The sequence below is a fragment of the Mus pahari genome, chromosome 14, assembly GCF_900095145.1.
Source record: "Mus pahari chromosome 14, PAHARI_EIJ_v1.1, whole genome shotgun sequence".
NCBI lineage: Eukaryota > Metazoa > Chordata > Mammalia > Rodentia > Muridae > Mus > Mus pahari.
Genome location: NC_034603.1, coordinates 28,997,774 through 29,013,926, shown reverse-complemented (window position 1 = coordinate 29,013,926; position 16,153 = coordinate 28,997,774).

Below are 16,153 nucleotides of genomic sequence, written 5' to 3'. Positions count from 1 at the left end.
CTTTGAAAAGAAGTCAGATGTCCAGCAAGATGGCTCACTGCATAAAGGAGCTTTCTGCCAAGCTTGATGACTGAGTCCAATTCACAGAACCCACAAGGAAAGAGAAAACAACTCACGGAAGGTGTCCTCTGACCTCCACACACGTGTACACACTCACCGCATACCCTCCAGAACGGACCGACTTAATTCGTGCAGTAATAAAAAGAAACGGGAAAAATCATCCAGCGTTTCCCATCATCAGGATTGGTTAAAGATAGGACAATTCAAACCTCAATAACAGAAATTATTGCAACCAATTAAAACACAAAGTATATTTGCCTTCATGAGTTCAGTTATTTCTTAATCTTTTGGGCCCATTGGGAGAGCGGTTCTATTAAAAGAGCTGTTGGATGGGCCAGGGAAGCAGGGATTCTGCCTTTCCTTTACCAACCACACCATCAGGCAGTCAAGGAGTGCAAATCTGATTGAGGGGTGGCTGCTCCCTATAGAACTAGTTCAACCATAAAGAGAATGATAGGGTCAGGACCATCACTGTATGGCTACTAATTTATTTTAGATTTATTTGCAAACTACTAATGAGTTAATGAGACCAGATTCTGAGCATTAGAACCCCAAAAGTTTTAGGGATTAAAAAGTCCAACGTTCCTCACACTCACACAAAAGGCTACAACCTCAGAATAAAGCCAGCCTGTGCCCTGACATCCCAGCACCCATGCACAACAGAGCCCTGGTAACAGCAGACAATGAAGATGCACCTCTTGACACTTAACTAAAACACTTGCCCAGTGTTGGAGCCAGGGCTCTGGTCACCACCACACATGAGTTCTGGCCACCATGCAGCCTAAAGACACACCTCCGTTAGTCCAGACCCTCAGTTCCACTGCTGCTGCTGGAAGCTGCTATCTCCAGTAACACTCACCATGGCAGATGCTGGGGACACGTTCCTCATGCTATACACATTGCTGCCACTACCATTGCTCCACAACAATGGAGCTCACTCCTGATGGGCCTCCAGACATGTCCACATGCTCCAGGTTTTGAGATCACAGTTCCTCCTACTAGAGGCTCCACCTGCAGTGGAGCTTGTAGGAGACACAACTACAGAGTCTACAGACTCAAAAAAGGTCTAGATCCAATGGAGGTTAATGTCTAGAATTTACAAAGTACTCCAAAAAGCGAATAACCCCCAACCATCTAACCAATGAATGGGAAAGCTGTCCATTGATAATGCTCTTAAGAGTAAATGCAACTGGTTAATAAGCCCGTGATAAATGTTGTTCAGGGTGTGGGGAAAGAAGTCCTAGTTCACTGCTTATGGGAGTGTAAACTGGTAGGGGCTACCACTGTGGAAATCAATGTAGATATGCTATAGCCCCAGCTACAGAGCGCCTGGGGATATACTAGAAGGAATCTCAGTCAACATAGCACAGACACTACTCCAGACACACAGCCTGGATGCTCACCAGCTCATGAGTGGGTAAAGAAAATGTGATGCATTGAAATGTGGGAGGTCTTTAGGGGGTAAAGAAAAATGTGACTAGGCCATTCGTAGGACAAGAGATGGCACTGGGGGCCATTGTGTCACATGAAATAAGTCAGATGCAGAAAAACAATTACTGTGTATTTTTGTCATACCTGGAAGTATATGCGACATGAGAGCAGAATGGGGAGAGATGGGGAAGAAAGGATACACGTGTATGAAAGCATCATAACGAAGCCCAGTTTTCAACTCCAGCTGTGGAGAGTAGGCTCTTAGAAAGGAGCTTGCCCAGTTCTGTGGAGCACCCGCTGCCTCCATGCTCCCAGTGCTGTCACCACACTGATGTTGTCACCTCTACTGGCAGTACAGGGCCTGAAGATACATTCCCCACTGACAAAGTGGGCTGCCTGCCACTTGAAGTCCCGTGGGTGCTTGCCCCACTAAGTCCTCAGGTCATGTAGCCCTGTCAGCCCAAATCCCTTGCCTGGCCACACTGCCACCTCCACAGACATTTGTGATCTAAGCCAATGAGATGCTCACACCTAGAGAACTCACAGAAACTCTGATCTTTAGCCTGGCAGGGGCAGCTTATACCTTTAATCCCAGCACTTGGGAAGCAGAGGCAGGTGGATTTCTTTTTTTTTTTTTAATTTTATTTATAATTCATTTTTTACACTTCATATTCCATTCCCCATCTACCCTCCGACTGCTCCACATCCCACTCCTCCTCCCCACCCCACCCTGTCTCCAGGTGGATGTCCCCACCCCCACCCCACCTGACCTCTAAACTCCCTGGGGGCTCCAGTTTCTTCAGGGTTAGGTGCATCAACTCTGAATGAACACAAACCTGGAAGTCCTCTACTGTATGTGTGTGCAGGTGGATTTCTATGACACCAGCCTGGTCGACAGAGTGTGTTTCAGGACAGACAGGGCTACACAGAGAGAGAGGGAAAAAAAGCAATAAACAAACAAAGTAACTAACTCTAACTTTACGCCCTATTCCAAGCCAAAGTCAAGTGCCACTTCTAACATCGACCCACAGTACTGAGCCACTCTGCAAAACCAGACAGGGTGACTGCCATACGAGATGCACAGACAGCCACAGCCCCCCAGAGGGACAGATTAAGTAAGCAACAGCAAATGAACAGAGTAATTCCCAGGAACAGAGAAAAGGAAACCTAAGAAATTCTTAAAGCTGAGTTCAAAATAATGCCCCTAGGAAATCTGGAGAAATTCAAGAGAGCACAGAGAACTGTACAGACAGAACTGAGCAGACAGACCTGTACAGACAGAGAACTGGGCAGACAGAAAACTGCACAAATGGAGAACTCAAGAAAGTGAAGAAAGCAACTGATGATTTGGGGGAAAACAAACAAAAAAGAAAACAACAAAAATCTCAAGAGCAGGACAAGCATTGTAAAATTCAAACAAAAGGTTGGAACTGAAGAATTCAGTGGCATTAAAAAAAAAAAAAAATGGCTGGGCAGTGATGGTGCACGGCTTTAATTCCAGCACTTGGGAGGCAGAGGCAGGTGGATTTCTGAGTTCGAGGCCAGCCTGGTCTACAGAGTGAGTTCCAGGACAGCCAGAGCTACACAGAGAAACCCTGTCTCAAAAAACAAAAGCAAAAACACAAACACAAACACAAACAAACAGAAAACCTAATGGAGAATCTCAACAACAGAATAAACCAAGCAGGGGAAAAAAAAAAAAACCCAATTACTTAACTTGAAGAGAGGTCTTTTGAAATAACTCAGACCACCCACCCACACACACACACACACACACACACAGTAAAAAAGAATGGAGAAAGCCTGGGCTTGCCAAACACAATAAACAGATACTCACTTTCTGGGTATTACAGAAGAGGGAAGCGTGGGGAAACCATTCTGAGAACTAAAAGCTAAAAGTTTCCCCAGCCTTTCGGAAAGGTGTAAACACCCAAGACCAGCAGGCTCAAAGAATTCCAAATAAAATGGTCCCAACCCCCTCCTCTTTGTAGTACTGTATAGTCCAAATGTCAAAAGTCAGGACTAATAAGACAATTCAAAGCAAGATGAGGTGCTGCCTACCTGTAACCATGGCACCCAGGAGGCAGAGCCAGTGGGTTGCTGCAAATCTAAGGCCAGCCTGGTCCAGACTAGCCACATGTCTTAGTTTCCTTTCCATTGCTGTGATGAACATAATGACCAAATGCAACTTGGGAAAGGAAGGGTTTGCTCAGCTTACACTTCCACAGCCCAGTCCATCATTCAGAGAGCTCAGAACAGGAACCAGGAGGCAGGAGCTGATGCAGAGGCCACATAAGAGTCCTTGTTTCTCAGCCTGCTTTCTTATACACTCAGGACCACCAGCTCAGGGATAGCACTGCTGCCAGTGAGCCCTCCCACATCAATCATCAATCAAGAAAATGTACCACAGGCCCGTACACATGTCAGTCTGGTCACACTTGCAAACACATGTGTGTGCAAGCACACAGATGCAGGAAGTTGCAAGTCACACTTACGAAATTTTGTTATACCAAAAGCGGATTTTTAAGTAGAAACTGTACAGACTGAGGGGGAATTGGATAACATGTTCAAAATTTTGAAAGAAAAGACTGTCTGCAGAGTATTCTGTACCCTGCACAGCTGCTCTTCAGAAAAGATTTTCTTAGAAAAGTAAAAGATGAAAGAGTTCATTACAGCTACACTGGCACACACACACACACACACACACACACACACACACACCTCTTAAGGGAGTCATGGAGTCAAAGGACAATAATACCTAAAACAGTCCAGGCAAAATAATAAAACTCACTGGCACAATAGATGCAGATGAAGAAGGAAATCAAGTAGACTTGACCATTAGAAGACCAACAGAACACATAAAATCAGGGACCACTGAAGTGGCTCAGTGGGTGAAGGCTCCTACCAGGATAAAGGCACTTGTCAGTAGGCCTGATGCCTTGAGTTTGAACCCCAGGACCAATGTGGTGAAGAGACCCAACTCCTCTGTCCTCCACATGTGCACAGTAGCATGCATATTCACACACACACACACACACACACACACACACACACGCACACGCACACNCACACACACACACTGAATACATAAATATAAACAGCAACAACATAAGATAAGGAATCTGTTATCATCCAGTCTAGTCCCTTACGTGTGGCTAGCTGTTTTGGATTTTGAATTTTGTGACAAAGGAAGAGTGTTTGACAGGAGTGGGGGCTGGTCAAGCCAATCAGGACTTTGTGAGTTTCCTGAGCCTGGATGTACGCATCTCCCCCTAGAGAGAGGAAGATTTTCAGGTATAATCTCACTAAACAGGTTTTCTATTTCTAGCCTAACAAACAAAAAGGACTCAAAAATGGGAGGAGTAGATTCATACTTATTAATAACAACCTTGAATACAAGTAGCTTAAATCCCCCAAAATACAGAGTGGCACTGATCTGAGATACTTGGAAGACAAAGACAAGGAGGGTCACTAAGAGAAAATGGTGGGGGAAGAACAGAGAGAGAGAGAGATTGAATGAATTTAAGATTTTAAAAAACCTCAAAGACATCCAACTATATATATACTGCTAGACATTCGTGCTACTTGCTAGTAGGCACAGAAGCTGACTGTGACGTGCTGGAAAGGATGATCCATGCAAACAGAAAGCACAAGGGCAGCTGTGCGTACACCCCATAAAGGAAATCTTAACTCAGAAATTGAAAGAGACCCTGGAGAGATGGCTCTGCACTTGCGGAAGACCCAGAACCCACATGGTGGCTCCCCAACTTTTGCAACTCCAGTTCCATGGGATCTGACCCCCCCCAGCACCAGATGCGCATATGGTGCACATACATATGTGTAGGCGAAACATTCATATACAAAAACAAATAATAAGTAAATCAAAAAATATTTTTAAAAACTTAACAGGAGACAAGGAAGATGTAGTAGTTTGAGCGAGAATGGTTTCCTTAGGCTCCTATGTTAGAATAATTGATCCCCAGTTGGTGGAGCTGTTTCAGAAGGACTAAGAGATATATGGCCTTGTTGGAGATAAGCCTTGAGGTTTCAAAAGCCCACATCTTTCCCAGTTAGGTCTCTCTGCCTCAGGCTTGTTTCTCAAGATGCAAGCTCTCAACTGCTGTTCCAGTGCCCTGCCTGCCTGGGTGCCTGCCTGCCTGCCTGCCTGCCTGCCTGCCTGCCTGCCTGCCTGCTGTCATGTTCCTACCATGTTGAACATGGACTCATCCTCTGAAACCATGGGCCTCAAGTTAACTCATCTGTTATAAGTTGCCTTGGTTATAGTATCTTATCACACCAATAGAAAAGTAACTATGACAAAAGGACAGCTATATAAAGAAAAATGGGTGACCTCAACAGGAGAGAATGAATTACAAACATGTTTGCATCAAGCTACAGCAACAACACATAAGGCAAATGCCATAGTAAAGGCAACAGTGGATGCCAATATGGTTGATAGTTGGAGACTTCCATACCCCGCTTTCATCAGATTTAAACCATACTGTAGACCAAGTGACCCCAGCACACAGGCAGAGTGGGTCATCTAATGGTTGGGACTCACATTTTTTTTTATTAGCACATGGACTATTCTCCAAAACAGACCATGTAAACTTTGAGCCACAAAACAAGTTATAGGGCTAATAAGATGGCTTAGCAGATAAAAGCACTCGCCATGTAAGCTTGGTGACCTGAGTTTAATTCCCAGAAGCCATGGTAGAAAAGAGAAGACACATGTGCACGGTGGGGCATGCACACACACAGAGAGAGAGAGAGACAGAGAGAGACAGACAGACAGAGAGAGAGAGAGAGAGAGAGAGAGAGAGAGAGAGAGAGAGAGAGAGAGAGAGAGAGAGAGAGAGAGAGAGAGAGAGAGAGAGAGAGAGAAATATACATGTAATACAGTAACAGAGGTGCATGTCTTTAATCCCAGCACTTGGAAGGCAGGGGCAGGCGGCTCTCTGTGAATGTGAGGCCAGTTTTCTCTAGACAGTGAGTTCCAGTCCAGCCAAGGCTATATAGTGATAGTGATTGCTTGTCTAAAAAATAAAGAAGAAGAATAAAATTAAAGTTAAAGAGAGAGAACAGTTTGGAACGCTGAGGCAGGAGGACTGCTGTGAATTGAAGACCAGCTTCATCTACAGAGTAAGTCCCAAGGCCAGTCTGGGCTGCAGAAAGGGACCCTGACTCAAGGAAAAAGAAAAAGAAAAATCAAACCTAAACTAAGTAGAAAAAAAAAGATATCAAAGCAGAAATAAATAAACTAGAGACTAAAATAAATACAAAAATCCATGGTGAATTTTTCTAAAGGATAAATAAAATTGAATAGTCATTAGCCAGGCTCACAAGAGCAGAAGGAGGGGGAAATAATCATATCAATAAAATCAGAGATGAAAAATGAGTCAACAAATACCACAGGAATACAAAAATCCGATCCTTAAAGACCATTGCAAGCAGCTCTAGACCTATGGATTTTAAGACCTAAACAAAGGGCTTACCTTTTATAAGACACGACCAACCAAAAGCTGTAACACAAAGCTGTAAAGCCAAACAGTGCAACGGTGGCCTTGGGCGGGGGTGGGGGTGTTGGGAGACTATACAGACCAATGGAAATCAAAACCCAGAAATTCATTCATGAATTTACAGCCAACTGATTTTCAGAAAAGGAATCATGGATACACAATGGCCAAAGAACAGTCTCTTCCATACACAGATCTGGGAAAATGGAATAGAAGAGCCAGCCAGGGAGTATGAAATTGGAGTCCTGTTGCTGCACACAGACATCAGCTCAGAAGAGGTCATGGATCTAAACCAAGTGAGAACTGAAGCAGAAGAACCCAGAAGGAAGCCAGATGAAACCAGAGCGGGAACACTCTGAGACACTGGCAAAGACCGTGTTTTGGAGAAAACCTTAAATGCACAGTCAACAACAGCAAAAATAGACAGATGGGATTGTGTCACACTACGAAGCTGTGAATGGCAAAGGAAACCATCCGCAGAGTGAAGAGAGAGCCTACAGACTGACAGAGAACGTCTTCAAACTATTCATCTGGGAAAGAAATTAATAGCCAAAAAAAAAAAAAAAAAAAAACCACCTTAATCTGTTTCTTTTCAAATAGAGAATAGACAGTTCTCAGATGAAGATAAACAAGAAGTAAGTAGTCAACAACTACAAAAAGAAAAAGAAAAAAGAAAAAAATGTTTAGCCTGGCTGACCACCAGGGAAATGTAAATTATTTGAAGTTACAGTGAGACATCTCAACACCATTAAACAGGTCTTACTGAAGAAACGAAAGCCAACAATAAATGCTGGCAAGGATGCCCAAAGGATACAGTTAGTGCGGCCACGGTGGGAAACAATATGGAGACTTTCCAAAGCCTGAAAAGACAACTATCACATGGCCCAGAAGCCCACTGCTGACTACGGGGCCAAAGGAGATAGGTCACACTAGGCAGAAAGCGCCAGCTTGCCCATCCCAATCACAGCATCATCCACATCATTCATTAGCCAGGATCACAAGAGAAGGAAGAGGAGGAAATAGTCAGATCAATAAAACCAGAGATGAAAAATGAATCAACAAGTACCACGGGAATAAAAAAAAAAAAATGACCACTGCAAGGGGATGAGATCTTCTGAGATATTTGCTGATGGGTGAATAGTTTAAAAGGTGTGGTCTGAGGAAGCAGGCTGGAGAGATGGCTCAGCAGGCAAGAGCATGCATTGCTCTTGCAGGGGACTCCAACCAGTTTCCAGTATCTGTATCAGGCAACTCACATCCACCTGTAACTCCATTTCCAATGTCTTCTAGCTCCTATGGAGCTATACTATATTCGTGTATGTGTATGCACAGAGAGTTTTAAAAAAATAGTCTTCAAAAACTTATAACTTATTTTTAAAATGCAGAGGATGGGGAGGGGGAGAGACTGGAGAGATGGCTCAGTGGTTAAGAACACTCACTAACTGCTCTTCCAGAGGTCCTGAGTTCAATTCCCAGAAACCACATGGTGACTCACAACCATCTGTAATAAGACCTGATGCCCTCTTCTGGTGTGTCTGAAGACAACTATAATGTACTCACATAAATAAAATAAATAAATAATTTAAAAAATAATAATAATATGGGGCTAGAGAGATAGCTCAGCAGTTAAAAGCACTGGCTGCTCTTCCAGAGGTCCTGAGTTCAAGTCTCAGCAACCATATAGTGGCTTACAACCACCTGTAATGGGATCTGAGTCCCTCTTCTGGTGTGTCTAAAGACAGTGACAGCATACTCAGTTAAATAAACCTTTAGTAAATAAATAACTAAATAATGTGGTCTGTGAACCCAGTGGAATATCAACCACTGAAGAGATGAAATTCTGTCCAGTTCAGCCAACAACTTGGATAGAGCTGGGTGTTATTAGTTTACTAAAATAACCCAGACATAGACAGACAAACAGCACATTCTCCTTCATTTGCATAAGGAAGCTAAGAGAGTTGACCACATAGTAGAGAATAAAAAACAGATCCCTGGAGGCTCTGCAGATGGAGTGAGGGGATATGGAATGGATAATGAACATCAAAACACTATTGGAAGGAGTGTCAGATGCTCTGATGCAAGCACGACTGGAGGAGCTCTCACACAGAGAAATGCCAGGTGGGGAGACAGAAGTGCTCACATTGCACACTGCATGCATGCATCCAGTTAAAAAACCACACCCACTGATGTGTGCACAATGTGCCAAATACTGACATGTTTAATGAAACATCTATTAATGATTTGCACAATCACTTTGTGTTGGCTTTGTATTAGGTGGTAGTGGCACACTCCTTTAATCCTAGCACTTGGGAGGCAGAGGCAGATCAATTCAAGACCAACCTAGACTACAGGGTGAGTTCCAGGACAGTCGGGGTTACATGGAGAAACCTTGTCTCAAAAAAGTTACTTTGTTACATTTTATATGCTATTATTATATGTTACTGTTATATTTTATTATTATATGTTATAAAGTACAACCCATTTATGGTTAAAAAATCTTAGTTTGTTTTGTTTTTTAAAAGCAGTCTCATATATCCCAGGCTGGCCTCAAACTGCCTAAACAGCTGAGGGTGACCTTGAACTCATGATCTTCCTGCATCTGTCTCCCAAGCACTGCAATTGCAGGCATGTGACACTACACCTGGCTTTGAATCTGGTCACTCTGTAGACCCTGTTAACAATTTCCAGCAAACACTGGGTGTGGGTACTTAATAACCTAGTTTCTTCAACAGATAAATTCTAAGGGAGAACACTTGGAGACATGTCTGAAAAAATGCTGAACAGATGCACCAGCCAGCTGTACTGTGAGCCACATTAGGGGCTCTGTTTCAGTTCTTGTACTAATTTTGACATTTATGAGACAATTAGAAATTTGAACAGAAACTAGGTATTTGCCAATAGTGAGGGACTGTTGTTACATGTATGAATACTAACTAATGCTATTGTCATTTTAAAAACCCTAATCTTCCAGAAATACACTAGGATATTTGAAAATTAAATTACTCATGTCTGAGCTGAGTTGCATGGATGGCCAGATGATTTGAGGGGAAGTGAGCAAAGGCAAAGGAACCAGGGTGGGGTGTGATGGAGCCAGGACAGGGTGTGATGGAGCCAGGGGGAGCCAGGATGGGGTGTGATTGAGCCAGGGTGGGGTGTGATGGAGCCAGGACAGGGTGTGATGGAGCCAGGACAGGGTGTGATGGAGCCAGGGTGGGGTGTGATGGAGCCAGGGTGGGGTGTGATGGAGCCAGGGCGGGGTGTGATGGAGCCAGGGTGGGGTGTGATGGAGCCAGGGCGGGGTGTGATGGAGCCAGGGTGGGGTGTGATGGAGCCAGGGTGGGGTGTGATGGAGCCAGGATGGGGTGTGATGGAGCCAGGGTGGGGTGTGATGGAGCCAGGATGGGGTGTGATGGAGCCAGGGTGGGGTGTGATGGAGCCAGGGCGGGTTGTGACAGAGCCAGGACAGGGTGTGATGGAGCCAGGACAGGGTGTGATGGAGCCAGGGTGGGGTGTGATAGAGCCAGGGCAGGGTGTGACAGAGTAGGAGCTGGTGGGCCCTAGAAGGCTCATGCTATGCCTTTCTACTGTTCACTATGTGGACACTTTCATAACAAAACTTTGTGTGTACATTTTTTGTATGTAAATTATTACACGTAAAAGTTTTCTTTCCAAGTTACTTAGTATATACTACAGTTCCTTTTAAAAACTCACTTTTTCCACAGGACACAAACTTCTCTGACCCTACCGGAAGGTGGAAGAATTGGCTCAGCCAGGCCCTGAAGCCATGTGCTTTCACACACTGTGGCCCCGACAGGCAGATGTGATTCTACTCACACCCATTCTTTCTGAAACATGTTCATCTCAGAATCATATGAACTCTGAAACGCCAACAGGCTGCCTGTTGGACATCCAGCACAGGTATGGTGATGGGATGAGGAGGAGCCACCTAAGGCAATAATTAGTGAATAGAATGCTTCAGACTTCTGTGAGGTGATGACACATGGCTTCAAGCCCCACGTGAGTGGTTCTGTCAACCCCAGAAGAGTGAATGGAGGCTGAGCCGACCCTCACCTTAAAGCACTCGTGGTTCAAATAGAAGCTGACCGATAGGAAAGCTGACACATGTTCACTGGGCCTCCTTGGTTCTCAGAAGGCTACTGGGGAGCTAAAAAGATGGCTTGGTTGATTAAGTGCTTGTTAAATTTGGATCCTCAACATCCACGTAAGAAGCCAGGCATGGCAGCATGTGCCTGCAGCCCCAGTACTAACAAGGTGGAACTGGAGGATCCCTGGAGTTTGCTGGTCAGCCAGTCTAGCCAATTGGTGAGTTCCAGTTTTCTCATAAAGCAAACTCCTTATGAGAGGTAGTTTGAGGTGCTCTAATGCCTCAAAAAATAAAGTGAAGAGTGATAGAGGGAGACAGTGTTGGCCTCCAGCCTCTCTGTCTTCATGCACACAGAGCCACAGCCACACACAGCCACACACACCCACACAGAAGGAAGGTTTGTAGGCTCTCTAACCGCCAGTGTTGTCCAGGGTAATGTGTCAGCCACACTGCATCTTCAGGCTGGCTTGGTCCTTGAAGCCTTCACTCCTGCTCCCTTCCAGGCTCTCCCCTCCCCTCACACGCCACTATGTGTTAAACATTCCCTGAAAATTGGCTAGGCTGGCTGATCTGGGGACTCCAGGGATCCTCCAAGTTTTACCTTTGTCAGCATGGAGCTGCAGGCACACACCTCCATGCCTGGCTTCTTACCTGGGTATTGAGGATCCAAACTCACATGACTGGGTTTCAAAGTGAATGTCTCTTTGCCCATGAACTCCTCCCTGGTCATGCCTTGTGCCTTCCTCCTCCAGTACCTTGACTGGGACATGAGATACCAGCTACCTCCTAGAATGTCCCCCAGGAGACACTTCCTACATGGCCACCCACAATGTCCTCAGCTTGTTTCTTTAAACTCTCTGTGGCCAAAAAAAAAAAAAAAAAAAAAAAAAAAAAAAAAAAAAAAAAAATCTTCCTGCTTCAAAGTAACATTCTTGTATCCTTCCTATGGGCGATATGGAAACATATCTCCTATTTCTGCCCCTCTCTTGTGGCCACAGATCCCTGGGTGTATAGCCAGCAAATGGCTACAAATAGAAAGGCTATACTTCCTAGCCTCCCTTATCTTTGTGACTAAAAGATAACCGAGGGGCTGTGAGTCTTGTGGCTTGTCCCACTTCTAAGAGAAGGGGTCACTGATCCCTACCTCTCCCATCCTGCCACGTGCTTGGTCTTGCAATCACCTGAGATGTGTGGACTCAGGAATCAAACACTCAAAGAAAGGCAGTGCAGCCCAACAGAAGGGATCTAGGCCCTGTACAACTCCCACTTTGTGACAAGCCACTGAGTCCTCCCACTCCCGAAACAGAATAAGAGTTTTTTTCCTTTAAACCACCTCTCATAAGGGGTTTGCCTTGTCTTCCAGTAAGCAGCCAAACCTAAGCCGGGCGTGGTGGCGCATGCCTTTAATCCTAGTACTCAGGAGGCAGAGGCAGGCGGATTTCTGAGTTCGAGGCCAGCCTGGTCTACAAAGTGAGTTCCAGGACAGCCAGGGCTATACAGAGAAACCCTGTCTCGAAAAAAACAAAAACAAAAACAAAAACAAAAAAAAGCAGCCAAGCCTAGACATCCAGTTTTCTGGCTCTCCTGACCCACTGTGGTACCCAGGTTATCTTCAACTGGGTTCTCCAGGAACAGTGCCTGGGGTGAGCCTTCAAAGGACCTTCCCTGAGGCCCATATCCCAGTGGGAATCCATGAAGGAATCAGGGCAATTGGAATGAAGAATACCTCGATGCTGCTGAAGCAGGATTCTAAAGGACCTTGAGACTCATCCAGTTGCAAGCCAAGGGTCCAGACCTTCCATTTTATATTCCTCTAAAGCTGGTCTGAGATTCAGGGTTTGGGATTAGGTATGGGATCCCAGAAACGAGGCCTTGACAGAGTGCTACACCCAAGGAACCCAGAAGGGTGGGTCTCACAGTTGGGTCCTTTGTGATTCCTTGGCTCCCAAATATAAACATTCAGTGGAGACCTCAGTCAGTTTCCATTCATCTTCATTACCTGCCTCCATGGGTGGGAAGATATCATGAGGCCCATGGTTCCGCTGTCAGGAAGCCCATGCTGGCAGTATGTCCAAGCACAGAATTACAGACCTGCAGGGACTTTCTCAAGTCAGCTAGTATGGAGGAGCTGAGTGGGAAGGAAGAGGGTGAAACAGAGCTACAGAATAGGGTAAGTTGTGAGGAGGCCTCAAGGGGAAAGACCCCAAACTGTAGGGCTGGTGGGCAGGTCATGGCTAGGACACTGAGAGGGTTCAGATGCTGTGAATCCTGGAATTGGAGGAGCTAGAGTATCTGGACAGGGAGGTGAGAAGTTGGCAAAGGGCTCTCTGTCTGTCCTGGGGATTGAGAATAAGGAGCAAAGAGTAGAGCTCTGAAGGCAAGTCGGTGTCACCTGGCTGAGATAGGGACACGGCACAAAGCAATCTTGTCACATGTCTCCTGCTCCAAATCCTTCCTTAGAAATCAAGTCTACTCTGTGTAGCCTACAGGGACCAGTGCCACCTGTCCTTCAGCTCCATGTCCTCTCAGTGCCAGTAAGTGTCCTCCCACCTGGGATCGTTTAAATTCAATTTAAATAATTCAATTAATCAAATGGAATGACTGGTTTGTAACTGAGCTTCATTAGTTATAATGATCACATTAATTAATTGAATGTAACCAGATGTTTCTCCCTGGGGAGTGACGACAAGAAAGGTGGATAGCAGTCACATCTGAGACTCTAGCTGAGCTAGCTGAAAGCAGGCTCAGGGCTTGTAGCCCTGCCCAGCTCTCTCTCTCTCTCTCTCTCTCTCTCTCTCTCTCTCTCTCTCTCTCTCTCTCTCTCTCTCTGGCTACAATGTTGCCTGCTGCAGAGTAGGTGCTCAGACAACAAGGACCCTGTGCCAAGCCCTGCAGAGAACACAATCTCTCCTCCCCCTGCTGTAGATATTCCATTTCCCTGTAGGTACCAAGGACAGTAGAGCACCATAGGAGGAGGGTTTGGGAAGTGAATGTACAAAGCAACTGCTCCATCCCCAACCTAAGATGGCAGCCACTGCCACCTCCCTAAGTCAAGTTGGTACTCAAAAGAAACAGCAGTCCATGGCTCCTGCTGTACCACAGAGAGCGACTGTAGCTAACGAAACCCGACTTGGTAGGTAACCCAGTTGCAATGGCGCAGAGCTTGGGTCATGTGGACATCTGGTTTCTGGGTTCTGCCTGGTTCTGCTCTCTCAAGTGGCCAGAACCCTTGCGAGCCTCTGTGAGCTTCTGGAGAGACCTACTGCCTGTTGCCCAGGGCGTGAAGCTAGGGGGTACTTCTACCAAATGTAAGCCAGCTAGTGCAAATGTATACCCTCCCGTGTGCTTCCATGAGCTAGCGAAGCGATGGCTTCACGGGCCAGTGTGCACATGGCCCTCATGTTGTGGACCTCGGGAAGCAGAACAGGGACAGAAGACAAACCAGGACCCTCTAGAAAGATTCTCTTTACGGAGTGACCTCCCTGGCAGGTGTAGAGATAAGGCGTAGAGATGCTGGAGTTTCCATGAGTATGAGTGGCTGGGGAGAGTCTTAGGCATCCACTCTTTCCTTCCTGCTGGGAGATGGGGCAACCTGGATCCTGCTGCCTAGGTAAAGCCCTGCTCACAAAACAAAACAGGGAAACTGCTTGAGATAGAAGAGAGGGAGGCGGGCCAGGCAGCTGGGAAGGGGAAGGGGGGGTGGGATATAGGAAGGTGGGGCTAGCAGCCACATAACCAGGTGAGAAAAAGTTTTCTCCTGGTCCAGTGGCCTAGTCCCCAGCACAGCATGGGATCATCCTGGGTTGCAGAGCAACATCACAGGATGTCAATCAGGGTGGGGCTGGCTCCACATAAGGGCTGCCTAGACTTCATAGTTCTGTAGAGAACTTACACCTTCATCTAGGTCTTGTGTCCCCACATCCTGCCTTTCAGCACTCACACATGCCCTGACCCAGGCTCAGAACAATCAGACCCTCCTGGTCCAGTCCCAGAGGCAGAGAAGGGACAGGGATGTTGACAGATAACGACTAAGGGAATGGTGCAGATTCCTTGGGGAGGTGGTCTCTGAACAGACCATCTCAGGGCAAATTACTGGGGAAGGAGAAGACAATGCAGAAATAAAAAGCCAGGCTGTAGGGGTGGTAGCAGGGCCAGCTACGATGGGCATTGTAGGTCACCTGGAAGGTAATAGCTATTTTTCTTATTACGGCAACAAAATGCCTGACAGGACAGTTTAAAGGAGGAGGGTTTAAACCTTTGGTCAGTTTGAGGGTACAGCTCATCATGGCAGGAAAGGCATGGTGGCCAGTGCTTGAGACCATGCATCCATGGTTAAGAGGCAGTGGGAGACAGTCACTGCTTCCTCCTCCTCCCCTTCATCCAGTCCAGGAAACTGCACCATAGAATAGTGCCACCCAAATTCAGAGTGAGGTCTTCCCGCCTCAGGGAGATGACCAGTCTAGAAACTCCATCACTGTCATGCCCAGAGGTTTGTCTCCTGGGTGAGCCAATGGTCAGTGCTGACCATTATAGGGAAGTTTTGAGGCAGGAACTGCAGTTCAATTCTGAGGGAAGCGACAATGCTGATATTGAACCAAAGCTGCCTGCCCTGACCTCCAGTAAGGGGTGTCCTGTAAGTGCCACGTGTCCTCCAGAAGCTGTTCCAGGACAGGCCTATCTATCTGTAGTGTTCGTGCTGTTTGAGGGCTCTTGTGCAATACCTGAAACAGAAAGGCCTCTGTGTCCATCAGTCCAGAGACATTAACTCCAAGCCTGCTGGTGCCAGCCAGCTGCCTGATGGGAAACAGAGACAATGGGTCTCTGTAGGGCCCTGTTAGGTTCCTAATCTCCTGGCCCTGACTCAAGAAGTGTTAATAGGGACAAGAGGGGCCTGCCACTAAGGAAGGAGTCTGAGGTGGGACCTTCACTGTAGCCATGGGGCTATGCTTTGAAATGTCAATGTGATCTGCACACTGGATGGCGGGCAAAAAGTCTCCAAATAGTAAGAGGACTGAAACCACTATTTGCAGTACTATAAAGA